At 39.0% G+C, this 27498-nt stretch overlaps 1 protein-coding gene and 1 pseudogene across 9 annotated transcripts in view; both read left to right on the top strand.

Moving 5' to 3' along the window:
* The window catches only part of DLG2 (discs large MAGUK scaffold protein 2), a 1377464-nt gene that overhangs the window by 1175740 nt on the left and 174226 nt on the right, over positions 1 to 27498 (top strand). The window lies entirely within an intron of this gene.
* Positions 7496 to 7633, top strand: LOC144241657 (U2 spliceosomal RNA; annotated as a pseudogene).

The following is a 27498-nucleotide window of genomic DNA, read 5'->3' as shown; positions in this document are numbered from 1 at the left end:
CTGTCCAAATCTCATGGAAACCAACAGCTTGACGTACTTTTTTTTTTTTTTTTTTTGCAGTAGCAGATTTAACTGTGGTGTCATATGGCATATTATATATGGAGAGGAATAGCAAGACATTTTTCTGAATGTTTAAGTGTGTCTGGCTTGTTGACATTTGCTTTATTTCACCAGCAAGGAGCTACTGTCTTCTGAACGCATAACTGTTTGTCTGTCTGAAGTGTTTACCTTACGCATAATTGCACTTTCTTTTTAGATGTAGAGTCTGTAGGTCTGACAAGAACATCCTCTTTATCCTCAAGGAAACAACTTGTTTTAGCATCTCTTTGAGAAGAATGGATGTATTTCTTTTTTACCGGGACTTAGCTTGCTCTCTGCTTCTTTCTGATAAAAAATGTTGGTCATCAGTACCACTGTGCTTCCAATAAAGTTACTTTTCCTTTCCTAGTATAGTTTCTGATTGCACCAAAACTTGGCAGATTAGGAATATGGAATATATCTTTTTCCAGGAACACATTTTTCAGGCATATTTCATTTGTCCATAAATAGCTTTTCCATATTTTCCATTTCTCTGAAGAAGTTCTGTTTAAAAGAGCAGAGGAGTGATGTATTGTGGTTGGCACTTAGGGGTGTGTAACCTGAGACTTGGTTTCTAATCTACAAACAGCTGCCCCACATGGGGTCTGTAATACGCCTTTTTGTCTTATGTTCAGCTCAAAGCCCTTTGGCTTCAGCAGTAATGATTAAGATAGCAAATTCAGCAGATCGTTGCAGGTATAAACAAACATCTGCATCTTATGACCCTATCATCCTCTGAGGCTTTGTAAAGCTCAGGACACACGGCTGAAGGTTCCTAACAATGTTAATGTATTTTAATGCCAAGAACAATACAGTTATAAAGTACTTTTGTGATGTATTGTACATTGGATTTTATTGTACCACATTTTTTTTTAAATCACGCATGCCAGGGCCCATGGTTTATTTTGTGGCAGTATCTGGGTTTTGATTTTGTGTGGTTTTATCAAGAAAGAAACCGATGTACCAATCTCAGTAAACCGAGTTTCTTCTTTATTTGGTGCTGGTTTTTTTCATCTTCTCCGCCCACCAAGAATAAGATCTATTTATAGCAACAAAAGAAAATTTAGCATAAGTTATTTTCAATTAAATTTGCAGCAAGACAAACATGAACTGTGACAAGAACCTTCTGAGAGAGCGCATACACACAAAACGTGTCTCTCAACAAAGGATTAAAAGCCAAAAAGGCATTAACGTTTTGCCTACGTGACATATATCATTTTCTTTGAGAGAGGCTGGGAAGGGGGAAGGGGGAAAAGGTTTAAAGGAGCTATTCGGAGCCTGGCTCTGGCCTTGTGGGAATGAAAAGGGTAGTGGGCTTTGTGTGACCATGGTAAGCACCTCACTCTCCTTATCTGTCAAATGGAGGAGGGGAAAGTCATGAAGATTACAGCAGAGAGATGTTGTTTACAAAGCAAATGGTACACTGTTTGGGGCAAAGGGGAACCAATAAAAGATAGTCATTATTGCTACAAGTCAATTTTTCTAAGAGAAGTTAATGAAGTCTGATGTTGGTTTTGAAAGAACTATGTACAGTAAATGGGAAGATTATAATTTTTTTTCTTGTTAGTAAGATATAGTTCTTATAGCTAGATAATTTGTTTCCGTTTTTATTTTGGAAACCTAGTAAAGATGGAGTTATTACCTTTTCGTGTACTTTTGACTACTTCTTAGAATGGCATCCACAGTCCTGATGTTATTTAAAGAACAAACTTGATTTCAAATGGGGAGTGTGGAAATGAACTGAGGCCAAATAATATATGACAGCCTCCTAAGTGTTTTGCTAAACAATGGTTAGGTCATAATTCTAGCCCTGACACTGCCTTAAAGTACCTGATTATTATAGTAAATATCGTTTATTAAGTCCCTTGCAGAGTACTGAATGTCTTACATTTATTTTCTCATTTATTCCTATCACCACCCCGCCAGGTAGATTTTTGGCTTCCCGTCATCAAATGAGAAAATGAGATGAGAGAAAATCTCTTTTAAATACTTCTAATTTAAATTGGCATATGGCAGCACCAGAATTTGAATTCACACCCGTTTGCCTCTAGAATCTATCCTGCATCCACCATGGTGGAATTATCCGATGGGATTTTCCTAGCTTTCCATGGTTCCACTTTGGAACCTTTGCCCTAGATCTGTTTTGATTCTTCTCCCCACATATTTAACCTCTGTCAGTTTAAGGGGTTTAGAAAAAATAATGTTGAATATTTCAGTTTAAGGTGTTTAAAAAAATAATCTTGAAGATTTCCTTTTCCTTTGCTCTCGTTTTTGGTCTACACCAATCAAGATCACATTTTCCTAAGCTCTCTTTATAATTCTTACCAAAGTATAAAATTTAGTATAAAAATTTTAAAGGTCATAAATCTACCAAATTCAAGATAAGGTCTAAAAGTTACTCTGAATCACCACAGCCCTTTGACCTGAGCAGCCTTCCTCTGTGCCTCTAGTTTTAGAGGAGTCTGTTTGCCAAGAGGTGGGCCCATTTGGATCTCCCTAGATAACATTCAGAATAAATAGGGCCCCAAGATTTCTTCCCTAAACAATCCTGAGTTGTACTGAGTGCCCACCCCTGGGTATGAGGGAAAACTGAGAGGCTGCTGTTTGCCTGGGAGTAGGGATTGAGGCTGGGAGATAATTTGTTGATCAGAGCTTAGACTCATGAGTTGAGATGGTCACATATCTACACCAAAGCCCTTTTGTGGTGTAGAAAGAAATAATGGCAAGTAAGAGGGACTGGCCTAGGTCCGGGGGCCTCCACTTGTGTCCTGGCTCTGGGCCACAATAATGTTAGGACAGACCTACCCTGTGCTGAAGAATGTTTACTTCTATTTGAGAATAGCGATGCTGAAATTCCAGTGGGTTGGTTTTGTGGGGCTTTTGTTTGTTTTTGCTTTTGACCTTTTTCCCCATTAAGCCAAAAGAAGTCACTTGAACAAGAAAGTGGTCCAAGCTATGAAGATCTCAGACTAAAAGCTTTCTAAGTTCCATTTTGGAGTTGACAGCAACATGATCCATCAAGGCTATGGCTACAGTTCAGAGGCAGAGACTGATTTAGGAAGATGACCTTTAGGGTCAGCTGGATTAAAACTCTCTACCATCTATCTTGTATGCCATTTGAAAGTATAATTGTGCAGAGTGACATTTGTTAATTTCAGGTATCCTTTTCTTATCTCAGTTTTAAATCGTGATTGTAACCCTTAGTGCTATGGACTAATGGAAGGCTGCCTAAGGGACCCACGAGGAACCCTGCCTTACAGGCTGTTTTGAAAAGCAGCGAGGACAACAAATGGCTTTGTGTGGCCTCCCATTATTATCACACCCCTTCTTCTGTCCAGGCCTCATGCTCCCACTGGATCCTTTTCATCTTCTGTTATATCAGATGCAAAGACCCACCTAAGAAGAGCTAACAACCCAAATCTCTGTAATTATTAAGCATCTTGAGGATTTAGTGGGGTTTTTAAAATTATTTTTAATGCAGTGAAAGCTATTATGCAATTAGCAGAGTGATTTTGGGTTTGTCTTCATTACTCTTCATCAAGTATTTTTCTAGATGGAAAGGCAAAGTACATCTTGGGAGGTATTCCCACTACTAAATCTTACAACCTTGCTTTCCTTAGCTATGAAGCAAGTATAGTCATCCTCGTCTCAAGGATGTTGGGAAGATGTAAATGAGATAACTCATGTCCCAGTAAATAGCTATTCCCTCATCCATGTAGAAGCATCTGGCACAGTAAATACTTAGCACATAGTGTGACTACATTAAATGTTTATTCAGTCTGAAAATACAGTAAACTACTGACTCTCTGATGACTAAGGTGTGTGCCACATTTATTTTTCCTAGCAGAGGTAGTGGGAATGGTCCAGGAGATAAAACACAAACAAAAACAGGACAAAACAAAACTTATCATTTAATCTCCACATTGAAAACTCCTAGCAGTATACGCCATGGGCGCCATGTACGCCATTGATTTTTACTTTCTTTTTTATGCTTCATGTATCTTTTGAAACTCTGTAATGAGCATGCATTGTTTATACAATTGGGAAGAAAAAGGAGAAAAAATATTTTTAGGAAGATGAATTAAAGCAGGAAATGGTTATGGATAGATGGTGGAAGATACTCTGACTCTTTGGGAAAGTGAAGTCAAATATTCAAAAATATTTTAAAAACTTGGGAAAGAGATGTTTTCTGGTCTGAATAATCCAGATTAGTCTACTTTATTTACTTGCTTGGGGTTTTTTGGTCTATTATTAATCATTTATTAAGCATAGACTGGTGCCGGATGTGCTGCTAGGTGCTAAGACTACAAAGATGAAAAATAATCTTAGAACTCAAGGAGTTTATGATCCAAGAGACGTGAACACATGAGCCCGCATGTGTTCTAGCACATGTGTGATTCTAACTGTGCCGTGACGGGAGCAGGTAAGGCTACTTTATAGTACAAGCTACAGAAACCATGACTCAAACTGACTCGCTTCATACAGGGAATGTATTGGTGATTACAACCTAAAAGTACAGCAGTAAAGCTGACTTTAAGAAGTCTGATCCTATGGTTCACAAGGTTGCCAAGAAATTCATTTCTTTGGTTTTGTCCTGCTGCCTCTTTCGGTATTAACTGCACCCTAAGACTATCTGCCCTTGTAGTCTCAGGACAGTGTCAGTGGCTCCTGAGTGGCTTGTTTTCTTAGTCATATACAGTCAGAAAGAGATCTTGAAAATCACCAGTGGAATTCACTTTGAATGGACTGGCTTAGCCATGAACATAAAACCGAATCACCAACTCCATTCTGGAGCTAAGACAGGATAAAGACAGCCTCCCCATGACCTTATGAGTTCCTAAACAAACTCCTAGCACCTGTCGCTATTAGGAGGAGCTGGTGGTGGTAATGGACACTGACCCAGCATCCAACATCCATCTTCAGCTTGTGATATGTACAACACATAATGTACAAGTGTTCATTAGAATCAATGGAAAGAAAGCCAAGCAGATAATTTTGCATGTCCTTAAACTGACTTCCATGTTGAGTAAGTAGGGGTTTGCCAAGAGATAAGAAACAGGAAAAGGCTTCAAGGAGAGAATAAGAGCTCTCTGCAGTAACAAAAACTAGCCAGGTAATTGTTCAACTCTCTGCTTATCTTTATATTGGCACTACTGCAGAAATTACCAGCCAGAAGCCATCTGCCCAGTGGTATAATTAACGGAAAACTTAACGTCTCAGTTTCACCAAAACCTGTTGTTGGCTGATGGCAGCTGGGTTTTAAGCTAAACCACAGTCAAATGTTCTTATTTTTTACAGTGTGACTACAGATTTGGTCAATTTAGTATGAACCTTAAAGTTTATGTGCTCTGGCTCTAAACTATAGTACTTTAGAGCTAGATCATACCATTGTCATCTTTTTTCTCCCTCTTTGCTTCTGAAACTTGTTCAAGGTTAATGACTCACCCACCGCCTCAAATTTATTTGCATTTTGCTATCATATTTGTGAAGTTATAAAGATGGAATACTTTTGATTAGATGTGTTTGCCAGTTATATATATATGTATATATACACATATATATACATACATACATACATATCACATTGAGAATGAGATGGGCTAGAATAAAATATCCATTAGCCAAGTATCATTGCTCTGTAGCAAAATTAGACTTTGGTGACTGTGATTCACAGTTTATATAATTTATCAATCCTTCAGTCCTTCAGCCTTGGGCAATACTCACCACTTTCCACTTTCCACCTGTTTATTTCCACTGAGGGAATAAGAAGTTTTCTGAATAAGATTTTAGTGGATGGGCTGGTAACAGTTTCCACTAAACCTGCTGGATCCAAATTCCATTAGCTGTGCTTGGGTTGTTTTCCAGCTTCACAGCATAGAAGAGGAAGTGACAAGACTTAATTACTTTCTATAGGAAGCATACTCATACTGTTCATGATTTTCTGGCATCCACATGTAATCATAAAATTTTTTACTCACGAAGCTTGTCTCAATACTGTCAACCTGCCTACCTAATGAGTTTGCAACTAAATATTCATAGGTCTAGCTTCTTTCCAAAGAACACTCAGTAATGGCAATATGCAGAATCCAAGTATGTTTCCTTGAGCCATTTGCTTCTGGTGTAGTAAATCTGTTCAGAAAAACTGCAGCCAGTCATGGGCGAGGGGTCCCAACCTCACTGTGTCAGTGAGGAGCCTAAGACATGCACAGCAAACATGCTTCAGTCAGAGAAGGATGCAGTAACATGTAGGAGATGCTTCCCAGAGACACTGGCTTCTTTCTCTTCAAATGAGACAGCTTTTTGGTACAAAAAGCAACTAAAGGTAGCGGAAGGATGATAAATACTTTTGATTTAAAAGTGCATATGGCACCCAAGTATTAAAAAGTGTCATAGTCCCATGATACAACTTTACTTTCCCATTGCACAAACCAGATAAGCTCTTTTTTGTTTTATCTTGAGCTTTCTTTATACAAGTAGAGAATTGGCATGAGAAAATATATTTTGGCTGAATTTCTTACCTCATCAGTAAGTGTTTTGAGTTTCTGACAAATAGGGGGTGCCAAAGAGGTATCAAAGAGACCAATACTGAATTTCAGGCTGCTTCCAGTATTTCTGGTTCTCAAACCACTGCAATGCTTACTTCTTGTTGGTACAGAGCTTCTATTCTGGGCCCTGTGAGTGCCTCCCTCCCAACTGCTTTAGACCATTCTCCATACCAGGCCCTTATGCCAGGCTTTCACACATCTCCAGGATGGAGCAGCTAAAGACCTCATTGATTAACTGAAGATTCACTAAAGAGTTAATGCCTGGCACAGCTAGTTGTTAAATATTTTGACATCACTGCTGTCAAAGACCCATCTTATTTTCTAAGAACTGATGGCTACAGTTGAGAATAACATTCAGACAGAGAAACAATGTATAATTAAGTGCTAAGATGTTTAAGACAGCCCTGTATGATGTTTTAAAGAGTTATAAAGGAGATATTATTTGAGATTGTTTGGAAAGATTGGTCAGGGATTTGGATAGGGTAGGAAGGACAAGACCAAAACATACTATTTGTTTGTTTGTTTGTTCGTTTGTTTAACCGATCATAACCAAGTTCCCCATTTGTTTGCTACCACTGTGTGCAAAACACTTTGCATACATTATCTTATTTACCTCTCGTAGTAGCACTATGAGAAGAGAGGAGAAAATAAGGCTTGATAACACAACTAGAAAGTGTTGGAAAGCCCACGCATTATCCATTCTTGCCCATTGTGTGCAAGGCTTGGTGTTAGGTGCTAGCATGGTAAATATGAAGATTTTTTTTTTTTTACTTGTAAGGGTTAAAATCAAAACAGCCCCTAAGTGAATGAAAAAGTGCTCATAACTATGGGTTATCCATAGTCAAGAGTATCATTTTAAAATAGGACTAGGTATCGCTTCTCGGCCTTTTGGCTAAGATCAAGTGTAGTATCTGTTCTTATCAGTTTGAAATAGGACTAGGTAATACATTTTTATACTGCTGCCTTCAGCTGTTTCAATAGCAATATAAAACATAGAAATGTGAGCCATAGGAACTAGCTAAATTCATTATAATTTGAGTATCAAATCTTTCAATATTAGTCTTCTTATAATCTTTGCATAACATAGGAATGTTAGAGAAAGCAACAAAGCACAGCCTAAATATTTAGTCTATTGGCAAAGTTTTACTGTCCATCTTTAAATGAAAACTGAAAGAGCAAGACTATTTGTTAATTATTTTACAGCAAATCTAACTTTTTTTCTAATTCTGCTTTCCAACTTATAGGAAGCATACAACAATGAGCATGCAGTTGCTGAAACTAAATTATGTAGGAAAGTGTACATTTATGGGCCCAAGTATGGAATCACTCTCTTTCTTCCAAAAATATCTCATAGTGAGTTTCTTGAGAGGAGGGATTTGATTTCATTTATCCTTCTGTACCCAGCAAGTAGCATGGTTAGCTGATAGATACCAGGTAATACATTCTTCAAGGGAGGTAAAGACAATGTGGGATTGAGAAGTTGGGGAATAATTTCTAAAGCTGAACCTTGAAGATGATGCAGGAATTTATTACATATGCAGAGAAGGGCATTGTAAGGAGATAGTGATACTGAGCAGTGTTTCCAAAATAAGAATGGTCACAAAGGTTGTATGTTTAAGGAAAGCAAGGAAGACCTCAGTGTCTTTGCAGGGGTTTTTTGATCCTGACAACTATTCTTCTGGACTTCTTTTCCTCCCCCCCTCTCCTTTGTCTTATCCCTGACTCTACTTTTAAAATTCAGACTTCTTCAACAAATAAGAAAGAAAAAAAAAAAGAGAGAGAGACATAGGAAGCCACTTAAAAGGCACATCAACTAATTGTAATCATTGAATCTTCTTGGATCCAAATTCAAACTAACTTTTAAAAAATATTACATTCCTGGGGCGCCTGGGTGGCTCAGTTGGTTAAGTGTCCGACTTCAGCTCAGGTCATGATCTCGCGGTTCGTGGGTTCGAGCCCCGCCTGGAGCCTCTTTCAAATTCTGTGTCTCCCTCTCTGTGCCCCTCCCCCACTCATGCTCNTCTTTTCCTCCCCCCCTCTCCTTTGTCTTATCCCTGACTCTACTTTTAAAATTCAGACTTCTTCAACAAATAAGAAAGAAAAAAAAAAAGAGAGAGAGACATAGGAAGCCACTTAAAAGGCACATCAACTAATTGTAATCATTGAATCTTCTTGGATCCAAATTCAAACTAACTTTTAAAAAATATTACATTCCTGGGGCGCCTGGGTGGCTCAGTTGGTTAAGTGTCCGACTTCAGCTCAGGTCATGATCTCGCGGTTCGTGGGTTCGAGCCCCGCCTGGAGCCTCTTTCAAATTCTGTGTCTCCCTCTCTGTGCCCCTCCCCCACTCATGCTCTGTCTCTCTCTGTCTCAAAAATAAATAAAACAAAAAAAATTTTTTTAACAAAATAAAAAAATAAATAAATAATACAACATTCCTGAGACAGAGATCAGAATGCCAACTGGATATTCGATGATAAGTTGTTGGTGATATTTTAGATATGATAATAGTATTGTGATTTTAAAAATAAAGATACATTCTATCTCTAAACATACTTTATCTCTGACGTATTCACAGATGAAATGATTTTCATCAGAATAATACAGAAGAGGGAAAATGAGTGGGAAGAAAGATAAAACAAACAAATAAATAAGCATTCTTTTTTTTTTCCATCTTCCTAGAAGACCTTTCTCTTCCCTCCCTCCCTCCCAACCAGTGGGTTTCATCTTCTTGCTAGATCCCAAATGCTCTAAGCATGTTTTATAATTATCTGTTTATGTGGGTTGCCATCACCAGAAGGAGCTCATTAGTAAGGATTGCGATTTTTCTTTGTCCTCCCATCGACTGGCTCTTAGGAGGGGCTCAATAATGTTAGATAGAAAATTGAATTATAAATGAATAGGTACAGACTTCCAAGGTCTACATCAGAGTGTGTGATTCAAGTAGTGAGTTCCCCTTCATTTCTCCTAGTTTCATCTGATTCTTAATAAAGCAACTCTCAACGCATGTTCTCTGTAGAAAACAGTATTTGCTCATGACTGAAAGCCAGGAATGTAACAGCCTAATTGAAACTAGATAATTCACACATTTGCATTTAATATTCATGAAATGCCATGTTGTGAGGCCATGTTCTTAATTAGTTTAAGATAGCATTGTTCCAAACCTGTTTAGTTCTTACAGAGATAAGGTAAATATAAAAAAAAAATTCTTTCTTTCTATTAAAAAATTTTTAATTAAATTATGGTTATCTGACCCTGTTTTGAGTGTGAATTTACAAAACTTCTGAGGAAGTTCATCAACTTCCTTGTTCAAGTCTTGTGAGCACTCTTTCGGTCCGTTGCAGGTGCTTATTTTGTACCAGTAAAATTGTGCCTCTGAAAGTCCAGAATGGAAAGTCTGGAGGGAGCTTTGCCAGGGATGTACTCAGTGCTCTTGCCCTTGATCCAGACTATGCTGAAGCGCCAAAAGCAACAAAAGTCAGCCCCATTTCTATTGTTTCAAGAAGTTTTTAAACAAATCACCCACTGGCTGTATACTGTTATTGAAAATATTAATTTACTTAGACTGCCAGATTTTTTCTCAAATAACATATATATGTTAACAATAGAAAGGAATCCATCTGCCCCTCAGAATTCTTAGTTACCCACCCAGAAACAACCCAAAGAGATGAATTTGTAAAAGCATGCATGATATCCCCTAGAGAAACGTGTTTCACAGACCAGATGGGATTTTCTATTTTTTTAATAAAATTTCTTCATCTATGACAACACAAACTTGGAATTTCATGAATATGTGCATGAGAGAGAGCCCAAAGGGATTTGTTTCCCTCTGTGGTATACATATTCTTTCTGAAACTAAATTACAAATAAGGAATATGTATACCCAGACCTATTATGACATCCAGTAATAAGAACTGAATATCCATATATAGACCCTTCAGTGGAGTGTGTTATTTTTTCTTTTTGTATGTCCAAAATCTATTTTTCAGGCACCCACGACCACAAACATCCAATTCATTTGTGATGTATAAAGCAAGCCCAGGAATGATAAAAACCCAGTAACTGAAAAAAATAACTGTAACTGGCAAGGCTTTGAGGGAATGGAGAGGTTAATCAGACATCTGCTTACCTCTAGTCTTCATTGGAATTCATTGGGTGTTAAATATCTGACTTCAACAGGATAAGCTTGTTGGGTTAGGTAGATGGAATATCATACCCACCAAAGATATATCATTGTCCTAAGATTTGAGAAAATAAAGAGTTTACAGCATAGCTGTGAGGTTTGGGGGTTTTGGTTTTTGGTTTTTGTCATCTAGGTAGAGTTGTTTTCACCATCTGGGTCAGGGCTTTGTTTTGAACTGTCTTTCTCTTTTAAAGCCATAACCTCTTCCATTGTCTTGCCCTAATGAAGAATTCCATAATTGCAAGTATTTGTTCTTTCATTCATGTATTTAGTTATTTGTAAAATATTTATTTGGTTCTTACTTTGTTCAGCAGTATCTGGTACTAGAAAATACATGAAAGCTTTTTGAGTTGTTTGGTATAAATTTTTTGTTTCTTTGTTTTCAAGTTTGGGACAGTTATCTGTCTTTCAGTTGCAGGACAGAAATACACTTGTGGGGCCTTCACAATGGAGGTAGAAGAAACAAAGGACCAACACTAAAAGATTTAAACTTGAAAGCCATAAGACATTATGTTAAAAATACAAACCATACTCTGGTTTTAATTAAGTGGGTCTAAGTGTGAAGTGCTAGGGGACTCTTCTATTTATAAATGGGCCATATTCTTCTGTGGGCCTTAAGTGAATCTTGCATATTTATGATATATGCATATATTTGGCCTAGGAATGCACATGTACAGAGAGATTCATATACATATATGCACAAAGAAGGAGTACTGTTTCCAAAGGGCACAGAGGTATGGAATGCTTCTTTGTAGATTTCTCAGCTGAAGCTTACTCTACGCCAATTTGTTTTTATGTGTGGCCTTCTGAATTGATAAGTTACCCTGGAGGCAAGAATATTATGTTACAGTAAATTAACAGGAATGAATAATTTGAGTAAGTTTGAACAAGAGGAGGGAGTATATGAGGGGTAGGGCTCTGTCTGTTTTGCCTACCACTTCCAGAACCTAACACTCTGCCTGGCTTGTGTTAAGCATTCAGTGAATAAGCAGATTAATTAGTGCAAGTTTAGGATTGGGAAAATATTCTAGTAGAGCACTTTGATGGACTGGGAAATTCTTTGCCCAGGAAACGAAGAAGGATTGTTGCTGCCTGAAGATTCAATTAAACTCAGCAAATACTTATTGTCTTCTAAGTTCTGCCAGGGACTAGAGATCTTGCACTGAGTGAAACAGGTCCCTGAGCTTTAGAAACTCTCAGCAAAAAGACAATATATGTACAGTTTTACTGATAATTTATTATCATTTAAATTATGATATCAGGATATGAGTACAATTATGGTAGTGTTAACAAAATACAGAGGCGACCCAGCGAAAGGAACAATTACCTCTACTTAGCGGGGCTAGGGAAAGCTTCTCTGAAAGGATGTCTCCACAGTATTTTAAAGAAATAAAGACCCAAGATATCCCAGGTGGATGGAGTAACCTATACAAAGGCACAGAGATATGAAACAGCAGGATGTGTCCTGGGACTCTGTACAGATTTTTTGTTGTTATTCCAAGCCCATAAAATATGTTGTCAGTAGAGAGAAAAGTGATAGGCGAGGATGGAAAGAAAGGGTTGAGAATGGTTTTTCTATCCCTGAATGTTTACATCTTGACAATTAGATGCTGCTATGCATGAGTCAGACGATTTTCACCCTGCCTTCTTTTTATGAAAATCTTACCCTGCTTCAATACCCACCATATCTGTAATGCCAGACATGACCAGTGCTGTCCATTTAAATCTCTTCTTCTTCCATGGTTTTCAGCTTGAGCTCCATCTTTTTGTTTTTGTCGTTTGGTTTTTGGGGTTTTTTTCACGTTCCCTTCCCAGGAGATTGTAAAGTGAGTGGGAGACAGAGCCGATCCTTACCTGTCTTTATTTCTGCACATGCCTAATACTGGACCCCAGACCAACTAAACGGAAGTTAGCTACTTCTGGAGGAAGCATCACTGATTTCTAGTTGCATTTCTGGACCAAACACCATGCTGTCCACTCTATTTTTCTGGTAATAAATATTTGTGAAGACCACATGGAAGTGCCCCTTTTAAGATTATGTGCTGGGTACTAGGAAACTAAAATTCAGTCCAAACCGCAGGACTGACAGAAATGAAAACCAAATTCTGTTTATAAATGAATTAGAGAATGTATTAACATCATACCAGTCCCATGTCTACCATCCTCCCGCAAGGTACATCAATCTGAATGTCATATCCTTAGACAGCTTTAGTTCTAATAAGTGTAGGTAGAACAGAGTTTGCATATCACCTTTAAATGGCAATAATTCTACTTCAAAGGGCAAATGAATGAAAAATGCACTTGAAAACTCTTTGAATGCACTGAGAAAAGGTTATCTGATCTATAATATAGACAAAAGTCAAAAGCTTATTTCAAGAAATTCTTTCTTCAAATTTCCTTTATTCATGTTTTTCTATATTTCATTCTCTTGATTTATGCCTGTAAATATATGCAGCTTTAATTATCAAAAGGCAGATATGCCTTTGATATATACAAGGGTGACCACACATTCCAAGTTGCCCAGGCCAGTTCCAATGTATGTCTGGATTTGGAAGAAGATTATTGACCATAGGCAGACAAGGCTACAGTGAAATTATTGTGTTGTTAAAATCTGATTGGAGAGGAAATGAAAGGGGCTTCATTCTACATTTATATTTACAGGTTGGATGGGAACTGGCATAGAAGGCTGAAGCCCTGGCTTTGAGTTGTATCCATTCCACTTGCCAACAGCATGACTTTGACTCTTTATTATAGAGTTATAGTTAAGTTGTTCTAGAGGTAACTACTTGGGGAACAAAACTCTGGAAACTTTATTATATAAAGATTATTTGAAGAAATCATGGACACTTAGGTTCATGAATAAGAACAGCAAATACAATGACTGCATTATTCAGATACAAGAGAGCCTTTTAAGGAGATGAGAGATTATAAACTTACTTTATATAACTGCAGGGCTAGAAGTAGATCTGATAGAGAGGAAATTAAAAGAAAGAGATTTCACTCTTTGATAATGAGATCTGTCTAGCAATGGATAGGGTGATCTAAAAAACAGTGCTACTGCTAGGAATTTACCCAAGGGATACAGAAATGCTGAGGCATAGGAGCCCGTGTACCCGAATGTTCATAGCAGCACTCTCCACAATAGCTAAAACATGGAAAGAGCCTAAGTGTCCATCAACAGATGAATGGATCAAGAAGATGTGGTTTATCTATACCATGGAATACTACATGGCAATGAGAAACAATGAAATCTGGCCATGTGTAGCAACATGGATGGACCTTGAGGGTGTTATGCTGAGCGAAATAAGTCAGGCAGAGAAGGACAAATATCATATGTTTGCACGTATAGGAGGATTAGGAGGAACTTGACGGAGGAACAAGGGGGAGAAGAAGGGCGGAAATGGTGGGGGAAAGGGAGAGAGGCAAACCATGAGAGACTCTTGAATGCTGACAAAAACTGAGGACTGATGGATGTGGGGGGGAGGGGGGATGGGCATGGAGGAGGACACTTGTGGGGATGAGCACTGAGTGTTATGTGGAAACTAATTTGACAATAAACTATTTGTAAAAAAATAAAATAAAATAAAATAAAATAAAATAAAATAAAAAAATAAAAAACAGTGCTAGTGAAAGCATGAAGCAGAGAACTGACATCAATGTTTATAAAAATCATGCAGGAGACAGTGGGTCAAGCTGGACAGGAGCCTGAGAAAAATCCCAGTTGAACATGATTGTTGTGGACTTGTCTCCCAGCAGCCATGTACCCTTGTATATGGCACCTTCTTGTCTTTTCCACTCCTTTACTTATTATTGTATCCATGTTGCCTACAACGGTACTTGATGTAATCATGAACCCAGGAATTGTTGAGGAATGAAGGAGACCCCATCCCTTCCCTCCTAGAATCAACTCTACCAGCCTCTTCCATACAAGATTCTCCCTAACTTTACAGTTCTAGTTTTATCAGCACTCAGTGCCCTCCCTCTGGTTCCTTTAAGTTTTGTCTTTTTCAACCTAAGCACCAGTCATTTATATGCACACATTTCATTTTTCAACACTTAAGGTTCCAAAATTCCATTTTTTCCCTTCTCTGACAATATTTTAAAACTATTGACCTTGGTCACCTGGGTGGCCCAGTTGGTTAAGCATCTGATTCTTGGTTTCAGCCCAGGTCATGACCTTGAGATTTGTAAGTTGAAGCCAATCAGCCTCTAAGGTAGCAATGTGCAGTCTGTTGGGAATTCTCTCTCTGCCTCTCTCTCTCTCTTCCCTTTCTCTGTTCTCTCTCCCCTTCTCTCATAATAAATAATTAAGCATTAAAAAATTTTTAATACATAGACTGATAAAACTATTGACCAATCAAGCACTAAGTTTCTATTTATTAAAAGCTTGATGTAGCCAATTACCCTGCTGGATGGAGGAATTTTTGGCCATGAAAGAAAACATGTTTTCTGCCCTCAAAGTCTAGTTGCAACTTAGGCTATAGAAGTAGGCATTCATTGTGCCTGCCATATCTCAATAAAGCAAGAAATATTAACGCTGATTGATGGGCTTTAGGAAGAGGACTTTTCAAACTAAAAGATTCAGAATATTCAGGAAGTACACTTACTTCAGTTAGATATTGAAAGATAAATTGAGTCTGTATCATAAGAGAAGTGGGGGACACAGGCATTTTGATGAAGATTAGTATACTTTCTCATCTGGTATTTATTAATTCAACAAATATTCATTGCAAATTTGCTGTGTGCCAAGCAGAGACTAGTACTGTGAGTTTTTCTGAGGTCAACTGGTTTTCCCTCAATTAATCCAAAGCTATCCATGACCTCATTCATTTCTACAGCATTAACTACTACCTCTTAGCATGCAAAAGGCACCCAACTCTACCTGTCCACCCCCATAATCTTCTAGTGAGTCTAATCTCGGATCTCATCTGAAGGGAAAGTATGGTGTGATGATTATGCTCCACCTACTCTGTACCAGCCATTCCCACTCCCTCACGTCAAAAGCACCAGACACCATGAAGCCTATAAAAGTTATTAAATGTAGACACTCCATTCTTTGCAATTATATAACCTCTTAGGTAGTATAATTATGAATGTGAAAAACATGTTTTTAAGTGTCCCTCTACACCACCACTGCCAGTTTAGGACTGGAGAGCTCATGGAATAACATGGACCAGCCTGCAGAATGACAGCCTGTGTTTCAGCAAACCCTTCCTCACTGTTAAAGATGGCACTACTATTTTCACTCACTGAATTCATACTAGATGCTGCTATAGCTCACCCTTCCAGTAGCTCCAGAGAAGTCTAGAGATACAATGATGAGAATACTGAAGTCAGAGAAACAATTTGCCCAAAGTTTCAGGTCTAGTAAGCAGCAGGAATCAGGATGAGAACCCAGATCTATTTGGTTTCAAATGTAGTGCTTCTGCTACTGTATAACACAGACATAGTTTAATAGTTTTCAGTGCCTCAGTCTTGCATCTGTAAAGTAGGGATGAGTTCTTGTCTCTATCTGCTTCAGAATTACAATGCTCTTGACAAGTGAGGTTTCTCAAGGAAAATCAACAGCCTAATAGACATTGTTATTGTGCTGAACAATGGAAAGGATCCAGGCACTAAGGCTAATGGAATTACCAACCCACAAATGGTTCATGACCCAAGTGACCCTTGAGTCACACCATGCAAAGGAACTTGTGGCCAGGCAAAACCTATGAACTTTCATTCGTTTATTTACTCAGTTAGTACTTTGCAACTTTCTACTTGCCCCCCCACACACACACAATATTTGCACTGATAAGGCAAATAAAATATACCTTCTTAGTAGGGTGTCCTTCCAGGTATAATACATATTTAATATACAGCTTGTCTTGGGAACAATGTACCCTTCCAGTTTATGAGGAGGTTTCCAGCCACAGTGGTGCACCAGCAAGAGGAACAATGAAAACAATAGTTCTTAACCTCTAAGATAAGATTTTGGCAGCAACACGGCCCGCTATACCCACTGAGGACAGTGTCAGAATGGAAAAAGCAAAAGTACGTTTGGCATCAGACAGTATAGGGCTCAACTCTCGGCTCTGATATTTAATAATCTCCTATGTAATCCTAAATTATTTCATCTCTAGGAACCTCAGTTCTATAACTGCTAGGTAGAGATACTGACCTTTGAATTGGTTGTTTTTTCACTCAATTTAACCAGTATTTATGGAACATGAAATCATTCAGGAAAAGAGATACCATGTTATGTATTTTAAGTAGAAAAGGCTATAATCTAGTGTATTAATGTGCTTCGTGATTGTTGGAAGGTTTGGAAGAATGATAGTCAAGGGTAAGGGCAGCTATACTCAAATTGGGAAATTTCAAGAATACATTTCCTGAGTCATAGTTACTTGCAGCCCTAAAGCTGGAGACTAACAGTGAACTGTGGAGTCTTAGGAAACTGTAAGAAGCCAAAAGCAGGTGGTAGTAATGCGAAATCCTGTCCCAGTATGACATTACCCTTCCACATCCCAAAATATATGCAAGTTACTGTGACTGGAGGAACCAAAACTGTAACGTTGCTGACAGGAGATTCTGGGAAGATGGTTCTCAGGCTTCTAGCCCCTGTGATACAGTGGAGATCATCAGGGTGAGGGGTTAAGGATTGGTGCTAAAAACTAATAGAGAACAGCTGTAACAAGCACCTCTTATGTGCCAGGAATTGTTCTGCAAGCATAAGAGTGAACAAAGAGATAAAATATTCCCCACACGTGGCTCACATTTGATTGTGAGAGATTAAATGAGTTAATATATTAACATATTTAATAGACCAGGGACATAGCAGGTAGCTTTGAAACAGTTGTTTCCTTCTTTTAAGTCCCATCCTGGCCCACTCTATCTTCTCTCCATGAGATTCCTGAAAGGTAGATATTGTAAAGATTAAAGAGAAAAGAGCTGAGGGTATCCGTTTGAGACCAAATAGTGATGTTTTAATTGGCAGTGCTTGCCTTTTGCAGATAGGGTCTCATTTTAATTTGTATTAACTTTGAAGGCCATTTGAACATGCTTCAAAGCATGTATTCGCTCAGTAGATAATATAGGCCATCTTTAAAGACATTTAGCAGTAAAAATATATGTTAACTCAGTCCAAGTATATTGAAATACAGATGTCCCATAGAAATACAAATATTGCTCCTCACAGTAGGCATGAGGTTTAGAGATGAACATATCAGGACATGCATTAATGTGTTCATTTACATAAAAAACTCATTTATTGTGTCCTGAGGATTTGCCAGCAGCTTCATAGCTGCCTCCAACACTATGCTTTGCTCCCGTCTTGAGCCAAGCATATATGAGGCAGTTGATTCACATAGCCTCCCATTGAGGCAGCTCTGCAGTGCCCTCTGGAATCTGGGACGGGAGCTTTCTAGAGCATTTTCAGTTGCCTTTGTCCTTAATCCAAGCTCTGGGCCACAGCAGGAAAAACACAAGCTTTGGAGAAGTCATGACAAGTGTACCCATAGGAAGAGATGGAAGGAGAGAGACAGAAAAGGAAGGAGACATAGAAGGAGGGAGGGAGGTCAAATAGCATAATTCTATTACCTGTCTTCATCACTCCTTTCTATCTGCATCCACCCACATACATGTACCTTCATCCTTCCTCCTCCTGTCAATACTGCCTTGATAATTTTTATGTATGTCACCTTAAATGTCATGCATGACTTTATCTACGGTCACATGAGCATTGTTACCAAGGTGAAAGATTGTACCAAATGTTCTCCTGGGAGAAAATGTCACAGGTGATTCTCCTAAAAATTGTTAGTTTAAAGGAACGGGGCCTTCGATACAAATATACACACATACCGCCCTTGAAGGCAGCAGCTTAAGCTGCTGGCAGCCCAACAGGAATCAGGGCTCAGTGTCATCAGGGCTCATTTCACTTTTGGGGGTAACCACATATGTGAATTTTGAGTGAAATTTCTCAGTTTTAAATGTTAACCCTTGATTTATATTTCTGAAACACCATGAAGCTAAAGAAGACATAATTGTGGGTCAACATGGTTGGCATGCTGCTGGCTTGTGACCTGCTTTGCAGCATTTTCTGTCCTAGACTCTGAATAATGTTATTACACGTTGTGATTTCTGTATATTCTCCCAGCTGGACTAAAACTCCTTAAGGGCTAGCTTTTGTCTGAGTTCTCCAAGCCTGTTGACTACCATGGTTCTCAGGACATAGTAGGTGCTCAGAATACACACACACACACACACACACACACACACACAGCCCTATGCTTTTGTAGATCTCCTTTTTTTTTTTCACAAGTGTGAGCTTCTATTTACCTATTGGAACAATGTTTGTGTCTTCGTCCTCTCAGCTCTACAGCATTTATTTGTAAAATCTCAATACCAGTCTCCTTAAGTCACAATAGTAATAATTAACATTTGCAAAAATATTTTAGTTTGGAAACTTAATAGTTAATTCTTTTAAGGAACTTATAGTCTACCTGATGGAAGAAAAATATGCAAAACTCATTATCATGTTTCTTTGTCCTATTTTCAGATTTGGTTTCTTTGAAGACAGTATGGTGTGAGGAGAGCACTTATAGGTTCTAGGGGCAAATGTAGGTTTAAATCCTTTCACTGTCATTTGTCAGCCATGTAAACTTGGAAAATTCATTTTATTTGTCTGGGCCTCAGTTTACTCATCTATGAAATGGGAATAATAATACCCACTCCATAGGATAATTGCAGGGATTACCTTAAATACTGCACATGTGCCCTTATACACAACAAAAATTAAATAAATGTTCATTCTTTGGGGGCAAAGAGCATCTCACTTGGTCTCACTTCTTTGATTATATGTACATAGGAATTAGAGCTGTCTATTGCTTTCTAAAGCAGAAATAAAAACAGTCATCTAGTACCTGTGGAGAAACAGAAAACTTTTCCATATTTGGATAATTACTTTGGCCAAAAATTAGAAAAACAAAGAGGAATGTGAATGCTTCTTATATAGTCCTGATGTTTATTATTATCACTGTTATTATTACTATTATTATCTTGAATATGGGGCCTTTTACACAAATATCAAGAGCTGGTCCTGCTGACATTCTTGACCTAGGAGACTGGGTGGTCCACAGTGCCTTCAGGGAGGAGGAACAAGTTTGTAGAGGTACGTGGAGGTACCAGTTCAGACTTACCAGAAGACACATAGCATACCTTGGTGAAGCGGTGGAAAAGGTGATCACTGGAAGAGCAGAGTGCTCAGGGAGACATTTATGGATTAAAGAGAGAAGAGAGGAATGGAAGACCTCCGTTAGTCCTTGGAAAACTCCTCCTATGGCCTGGAGTGACAGGAATTTTCTGCCTCTGCTTGAGCAGAAATTCCATTCTGGAACAGTCCTCCAGTGTAGGACTCAGCAAAAAATAATAAATTGAGCATTTGAAAGAGACATTCTGAGGGCCCCAAAAGGAAAAGAGATGGTCTCTTAAGAGTTTACAATAAAATAAGCCACATATTAGGAAACAATTAAATAACAATACAATTTAGGATGAGATCAATACAATTCAGTTTAGTATAGGATCACAATTACCAATGGCAAGTACAGAGAATTTGAGAAAGGGAAAAAGTGATTCATCCATGGTTTTGCAGTATGTGGATCGAGGCCAGACTCCGGAACCGGATTGTCTACTGGCAAATCCCAGATGAACTTCTTGCCCAGCCTTTCTGTTCCCCAGCTTCCTCATCTGTAAAGTGAGGGTAATCCCCATTACACAAGGTTGTTGTGTACAAAGAAAGACAGAGCCTCATTGGCAGGCCAAACCAGATGAGTAAGATTGTGAGAAGAAAGCCAAACCTATTGGCCTGCCAGGAAAATAGCCTTACAGGCACCTGGAGAAAGATCAGGTTTGAATAAAATAAAGGAAAAAATCTAAGGAAGTGGGGTATGGGCGAACAATTTATGTCTGAGCAGAGAGTCTCTTTGGACTCCTGCAGACCCACTAGTTTGGGTGTGGAGCAAGAATAAATAAGGAATAGGAGGTAGCAGTTTACTGTCTCATTCTCTCTCTCACTTAGTCTCATTGATTAATCTCTCTATGCCTCAGTTTTGTCATCTGTAAAATGAGGTAATAGTACCTACTATATAGATTTGTTAAGATTGAACGAATTTACACATGGAAATCTCTCAGAATGTTTTCTGACACAAATAATTGTTCACAACCTGGTGGCTATTATTATGACTATTATCCTGCAATCATTTGTTGTGTTTCTAATATAAATCACAAACTGTAACAGGCCCTGAGATGTGGACATGAAGAAGGTTATGGGCAACCAAGGCAATGTAATTAAGAGGCAATGTCTGGATATATTGACCTGGTTTAAAATCTAGGGCCCATTATTTAGTTTCCTCCTGTGTAGCCTAGAACAAGTGTCTATTTTCATAAATTGGGTGATGCTAACACGCACCACAGGGTTGTTGGAGGAAGAAATAAGATGAGTCTCCATACAAGGCATTCAGTATAGTTCTTGGCTAATAAATGTTCAGTCCTGGAAAGACTTAAGAAAACATCACAGAGATGGTGAAACGAGGTACATAAAAGGTGGAGAGCTCAGAGGACAAGAAAATTCTAGGGCTTTCCAAGAGAAAAGATAGTTTTTGAAGTCCTTTGTTATATGTGTTAAGCAGTGTTCTCCAGCAGTAGAGCAAACTGTGAATAAGAAGGTGGGTCACCTGAGCAAAGGCAAATTTTACTAAACTAAAAGATCTGTTGTTTCACACCAGAAAATATATTGCAAATCATTTAGCTTACCAAAAATGAAAGTCAAATGGTGTCAGTTACAATTGCAAAACATACTTTCACTACTAACAATAGCGATGTTTATTCTCATTATGATCCTGTGACGTTGAGAACAGACTTAACCTTTGATCTCTTTGCTGGCAATTGGATGCATTAACAGAATTATGATTGGTTGGACTGATTATTTTTGAGAATTTTTTTCTTCTTTCATGTATCTCTGGAAGATTTAAATTATCACCGTAAAGCCACATTTTTCAGAAATAATAAGATCCCTATATGTTTTTCCCTAGCCTTCTTAAGAATACAAGAACCATAGGGGCGCCTGGGTGGCTTAGTCGGTTGAGCGTCCGACTTTCGCTTAGGTCATGATCTCGCAGTTCGTGGGTTCGAGCCCCGCGTCGGGCTCTGTGCTGACTGCCAGCTCAGAGCCTGGAGCCTGTTTCAGTCTGTGACTCCCTCTCTCTCTGACCCTGCCCTGCTCACGCTGTCTCTCTCTCTCTCTCCTGGAAATAAATAAAACATTAAAAAAAAATTAAAAAAAAAAAAAAAGAATACAAGAACCATAAAAATCTTTCAAAAAGCACTTTAGACACAGAAAGTATCCAGTTTAAAATCTGTTGGGGATTCACTATTACCAACAAGAGTAAGGAAACACTATGCAATCAGACTATGATTTGATTACACAGATGTAATAGAAATTTGGGGGCACTTCTTGCCAGTGTTTTTCAGACCTTAGCTCTCATATGCTGGTAATCAGGCAATGCAGGGAGGTATGGCTATTATTCTTATTTCACAGAGGTTCAGTGGCTTGCCAACGGTCACACAGTGCAGTCATGTCCTCATTCCTCTGCAGCCATGTTTTCCTAGGTATATGTTTCATGAAAAAAACTCTAGGTTTATTTTCTTAGGCAACTATGGGCATTCTCTTGGCCTCATGTCTTTGGCAGTGAGAAGATTGTAAGAGTAGAATCGATGTGAAAGCATGGATACTATTGTGAACACTGTCACAAAGGCAAAACTTACTGATGAGATTCACCAAGTAAATAGCTGGTAAACCAAAGGTGAAACACGGTATGAAACTAGGGGAAAATGTTAATGGCAGAGGTGGATATCAGCCTTTCATCTTGACAGTGTCAAGTGCGCACCTCAAGTGATTGCTCACTCCCCCTCTAATAATGGAGTTAGAGACCTATAGGGAGATCAGTTGAAGACTCTGTCCTTTCCTTAGGCTATCTAATTGACTCATCATGCTAGGCACTAACTATGATGTTTAAGACCTTTCCATTGGGGTTGTAGCAGCAAGGAATCACAGACAGGATGAGACGAACCCTGATCTAAATGTTATGACAAACAGCTATGGGAACACAGGTGAAAGAGCAATTCCTGTTGACTGACGTTTAATGAAATGTTGCCTAGAAGAGGTGGCATTTGCACCAGCTATTGGATCATGGGTAGGATTCAGGAGGCATTAATGGAGTAACCAGTGGGAGGGATCTTATGGAGAGAAGACCTGACGGTGGGAAAATCTGTGAATATTGGGGTTTCTACCTTTTGGGGGTGAAGGCAGGGTAAACAAGTGGTGGATGAAGTGGGCTTCTGTGTCATTAAGTATAAAGCAGTTTCGGGTTCACAACCTATGAATCATTATCTGGTGTTGGTGTTGTATGCATCTGACCCGAGATCACATATCAATATTTTAATTCACTGATGTCTTCTAAAATACAACAAAATGTAGTCTTACTATCTGCATTGGAATCAATGCATTCCATTAGGAAGGAGGAGAGGTAGGGAGGGAGACAATGATTTTACCTGAGAAACAAAGTGGTAATATAGTTGAAAAAAATAAGATAAATTAATTTTTACCGTAGAATAAATTCTGACCTGTAGAATAACAAGCTCCTCCTATCCCTCCGTCACACATTCTTCTCTGCTTCCCAGATCCCACCCCCATCTCTACCCCTATTCTGCTGGGAGGGAAAGAAGGCAGCGGAATGAGTGCCAGGTTAGGGAGGAAAGTTCTGCCTGCTTCTCAGCTTCCTGCCCCATCCACAGAAGCTAAGGAGGCTGCAGGGGAGATCTGATCAGGATATACCCAGGGAGCAATGATGGATGGAGGAACCCTGAGGCTCTGAGAGAGACCCTGTCATCTGCAGAGCCTTAAAGAGGACTGCCATTACAGTACCCTGCAATCTCTTTTGTTCAAGCAGACTGACAGCTTTTGGAAAGTGATATTTCGCTGGAATAGGATTTTGCTGGAAGTAGATTCAGTAGTGACTCTTAATGAGTGTCACCCTGCTGACTATTCAGGGTTGTGTTCTTCATGCCATCTGTTAACATTTCTGAGTTCTCTACGCAGCCAGTAAATGCTGCGAGATGTTCCCCTGGTCTGTGTAGTCTTAGGCATGTCATGGCTGGATGAGCTTGGTGCTTACCAGGGTGCCTTTGTGCCAGAGCCCCTCCTAGAAGGCTCAGGTCACATCTGCAGAATTGCTACGGCATTACTTAGGTGTCTTTGAGGAGATGCCAGGACTTGGATAAGCACAGCTTCCCCACAGCACTATGATGCCAACAGCTCACTGCTGAGACAGTAAAACAGTATGTAACAGTAATTTAGCAAAAAAAAAAAAAATGTATATACTGGAGCAATGGACTAGATCTTTTTGGACTTGAATGTGGGTAGTGAAACTTTGACCCTCTGGAAGGGGGAGGAATGGTAGACCAGAGTATAGGGGACTGGGAAGCTGTGGTAGGGTCATAACTGACCTACACACTATAAATTTCCTCTCTTTTTTAAAGCAATTGAATGTGAATAAGAAAATCAAATCTAAGACTCTGGAGAATTTATATTATAGCTTCTTTTAAATCTACTCAAGTAGATGCATACACATATAATCCCTGGAGTTAAAGAGTAGTTGCCATGAGGTCTGTGCAGGGAATGAGACTCATCCATCTGCTCCAAAAGCATGTCCCAGCTGACCCAATCTGATTGCTCTGACAAAGCCTCTCCCCTGCAGTTTAGCTTTTTCTGAACAGGAAGTATTGGACAGATTGTGATGAAAGGAGTCACAATGTCTAGTCCATCCTGTTCATGATCTCTACGATTTCTCCTGAAAAGCTGAATCGGAAACATCCATGTGCATTTTTATTTCCTTTTTTGTACATTCTTTCCTTCATGTATTCAACAGACATTTATCTATTAATCTAGGGTTGATGATGTCCTGGGTACGGAACTGGGTACTACAGGTACTACAGCTGTGTTTTTACATGGTCATGTCCCAGTCCTTAGTGATGAGGGACAGAGAAGTCACCCACTACAGCACAGTTTGGTGGGGAGTGCCAAAATGGAGAGAAACCCTGGATATCTGTATGGGAGCCCAGAGGGTACCTCATTTATTAGGCATCTAATTCATGCCAGGCTACCTAGGCCTGAAGACCACCATCCACCCTCACCTGGACAGGGATCTCACCACACTCTAGATGCAGTTGTCTGTCTTAATTGCTCCCCTTGTTATGGACCAATCCCTGAGCCATCTCACCCATGCTTCCCAACTCCAGGTGCTCCCAGGCTGATCACACAAGCCAAATTCTGGGACCAAGCTCTTTTGGCCTCATTAATGTGTTAACTGGCTACCAGCAATATCCTGAGGGAATGCTGCCAACCATTAAAATAAAATTATTTCTCTTATATCAACTTCTTTTTTCTTAATTTAAAAAAAAATTGTTTTGCATTTACTTATTTTTGAGAGACAGAGACAGAGTGTGAGCAGGGAAGGGGCAGAGAGAGAAGGAGACACAGAGTCTGAAGCAGGCTTCAGGCTCTGAGCAAGCCGTCAGCACAGAGCCCGATGCAGGGCTTGAACCCATGAACTGTGAGATCATGACCTGAACCGAAGTCAGGCACTTAACCGACTGAGCCACCCAGATGCCCCTATCAACTTCTGCAAGTACTTGTAAACACCCATTAGAAACGAAACTTTGTACTGGGGCATCAAGTATTACAGGAGTAGCTAGGGCATGTCTCCTATCCTTGTCCAGTTGTGTCCTTGAGGAGGGAAGAGGGCACACACATGATCATTAAATATTAAGCAGGGCATGGATGTCATGGAAGAGTGTGCAGTGACCAGAGGAATAAGAAAGTATTTAGATGAGGAAGTGGTAATTTTCCTGGGTCATGAAGATTGGTTAGAGTATCATCAAAGAGAATAGCATATTATAAAGGGAAGAAAATTCCCTTTATAAATGGGAATGTACAAAATATGCTCTGAAAATACTTGGTGCACTTGGAATGTTGTCAGCAGGGTTGTCACTAGGAGTTAAGAAGGAGAAGCGAAGAGCAGATCACAAGAGCCTTGAATGCCAGGTTAAGGCATTTGGGGTATATTTTCTGATATTCTAGTTCTAACCAAGAGACAAGAGTCCAAAATGATCCTTTAACTTGATTCATAAAAATTGTGTCACATAAGGTTGAGAGGTAAAATAAGGATGGAATAAAAAGAAAAATCACTGTTTCAGGAAGTCTGGCCCAGTGAGCACCCAACCTAATCTGCAGAACACTATAAATTCAGCCTTCTAAAACTGAACATTCACCAATTAAAATCACTGAGCCTTCCCCCTCTCAGTGGTTTATTTTCCTGCTTTTTGAATGTTCATTGTCACTTTTGTTAGCAGATAAAATATATTTATTCTTTTCTGAAATATTTTTTATGAAAATGCACCCACCAAAGAAATTCCTCCTGTGATGGAAACGAAATGACTAATATTTTACTGGACTTTACGAGAGCATCTATGACATGCATGGTGATAGTCACAAATCTAGGAATTCTCAGGTGGCCCATGGTGCAGCCTGCTTGGATTTATGGACAAATATATTCAATTCAGGACCAAGAAAATGTAGCATTAACACACATAGGAAAGATTTATGCTGATTAAGAGAATTGGGACACTTGCAAAGCAGAGAGGAGAGGCTGTCGCTGGCATTTGTGAACTGTGTCTTCTATCTCTGGAGGAAGTATAAACAAACCCACTGACATTACCGTCTCCATGTCAGGTTGGTTGGTTTGTAGTTGCTGCGTTGGAATATGATGGAGCCCACAATGAATGCTAAATTACTATAATAAATGGGCCTATGATAGAAGAGGTATTGTCTTCTCCTTATTGTTCAGGTAGTTTCCCATATAGACAATCATTTAGTTGTGTCCAGAACTAAAGTAGCATACTCCACTGGGAAGTTACTAGATTGGGATTCCACTTCTGCCACCACCACTTTCATAACTTCTCTGAGCCTCAGGTTTTGATATATACATTGGCATAAGAATATCTTGCATATGAGCTTCTAGAAGGATTAAAAGAGAACACATATAAAAAGCTCACAGATATGGGCTAGTCATGTATAATTTTAGTGGGATATGAAATAAAAAAAAAAGGGTCCAAAGAAGGAAAACTAAAATATAGTTTATTAGTTCTTATCCACAGGAGGCCAGCCTGAAAAGAAGTGAAAACGTACCCATGGTATGACTCGGTGTACAGAAGGTCTTCCCTCAGGTGATGTTAATTTTTAATCCAACAACAATGTGTTAAGATAACATGCTTAAAAAGCACACAACAACATTTCAAGTGTTCATATGAGCACTATTCATTATAATCATATTATTCCAAAGTAAATAATTAGCTTTTAAATCTTGATCCTCCCCCTCTTCAATAGCAGACAGAGAAAATAAGTGCAGGCTCTTGCCAGATAGATACCCTCCTACGTTATCTGCAGTCCCCACTTTGTGGCTCCAAGCTGGGGTGCAATTGTACTGCAAAGATCACACACACAAAAAAACCATAATAATGCCAGTAATGAAACCTTGTAGCATTTGGGGTTGAACATTAATGATTCTCCATTTCAGCTGAAGAGAAACAATGCTCTTTTCT

The sequence above is a fragment of the Crocuta crocuta genome, unplaced genomic scaffold (assembly GCF_008692635.1).
Source record: "Crocuta crocuta isolate KB4526 unplaced genomic scaffold, BGI_CrCroc_1.0 scaffold332, whole genome shotgun sequence".
Classification (NCBI taxonomy): domain Eukaryota; kingdom Metazoa; phylum Chordata; class Mammalia; order Carnivora; family Hyaenidae; genus Crocuta; species Crocuta crocuta.
Note: the sequence above shows the minus strand (reverse complement) of the source record. Positions and strands in the feature narration are given on the sequence as shown.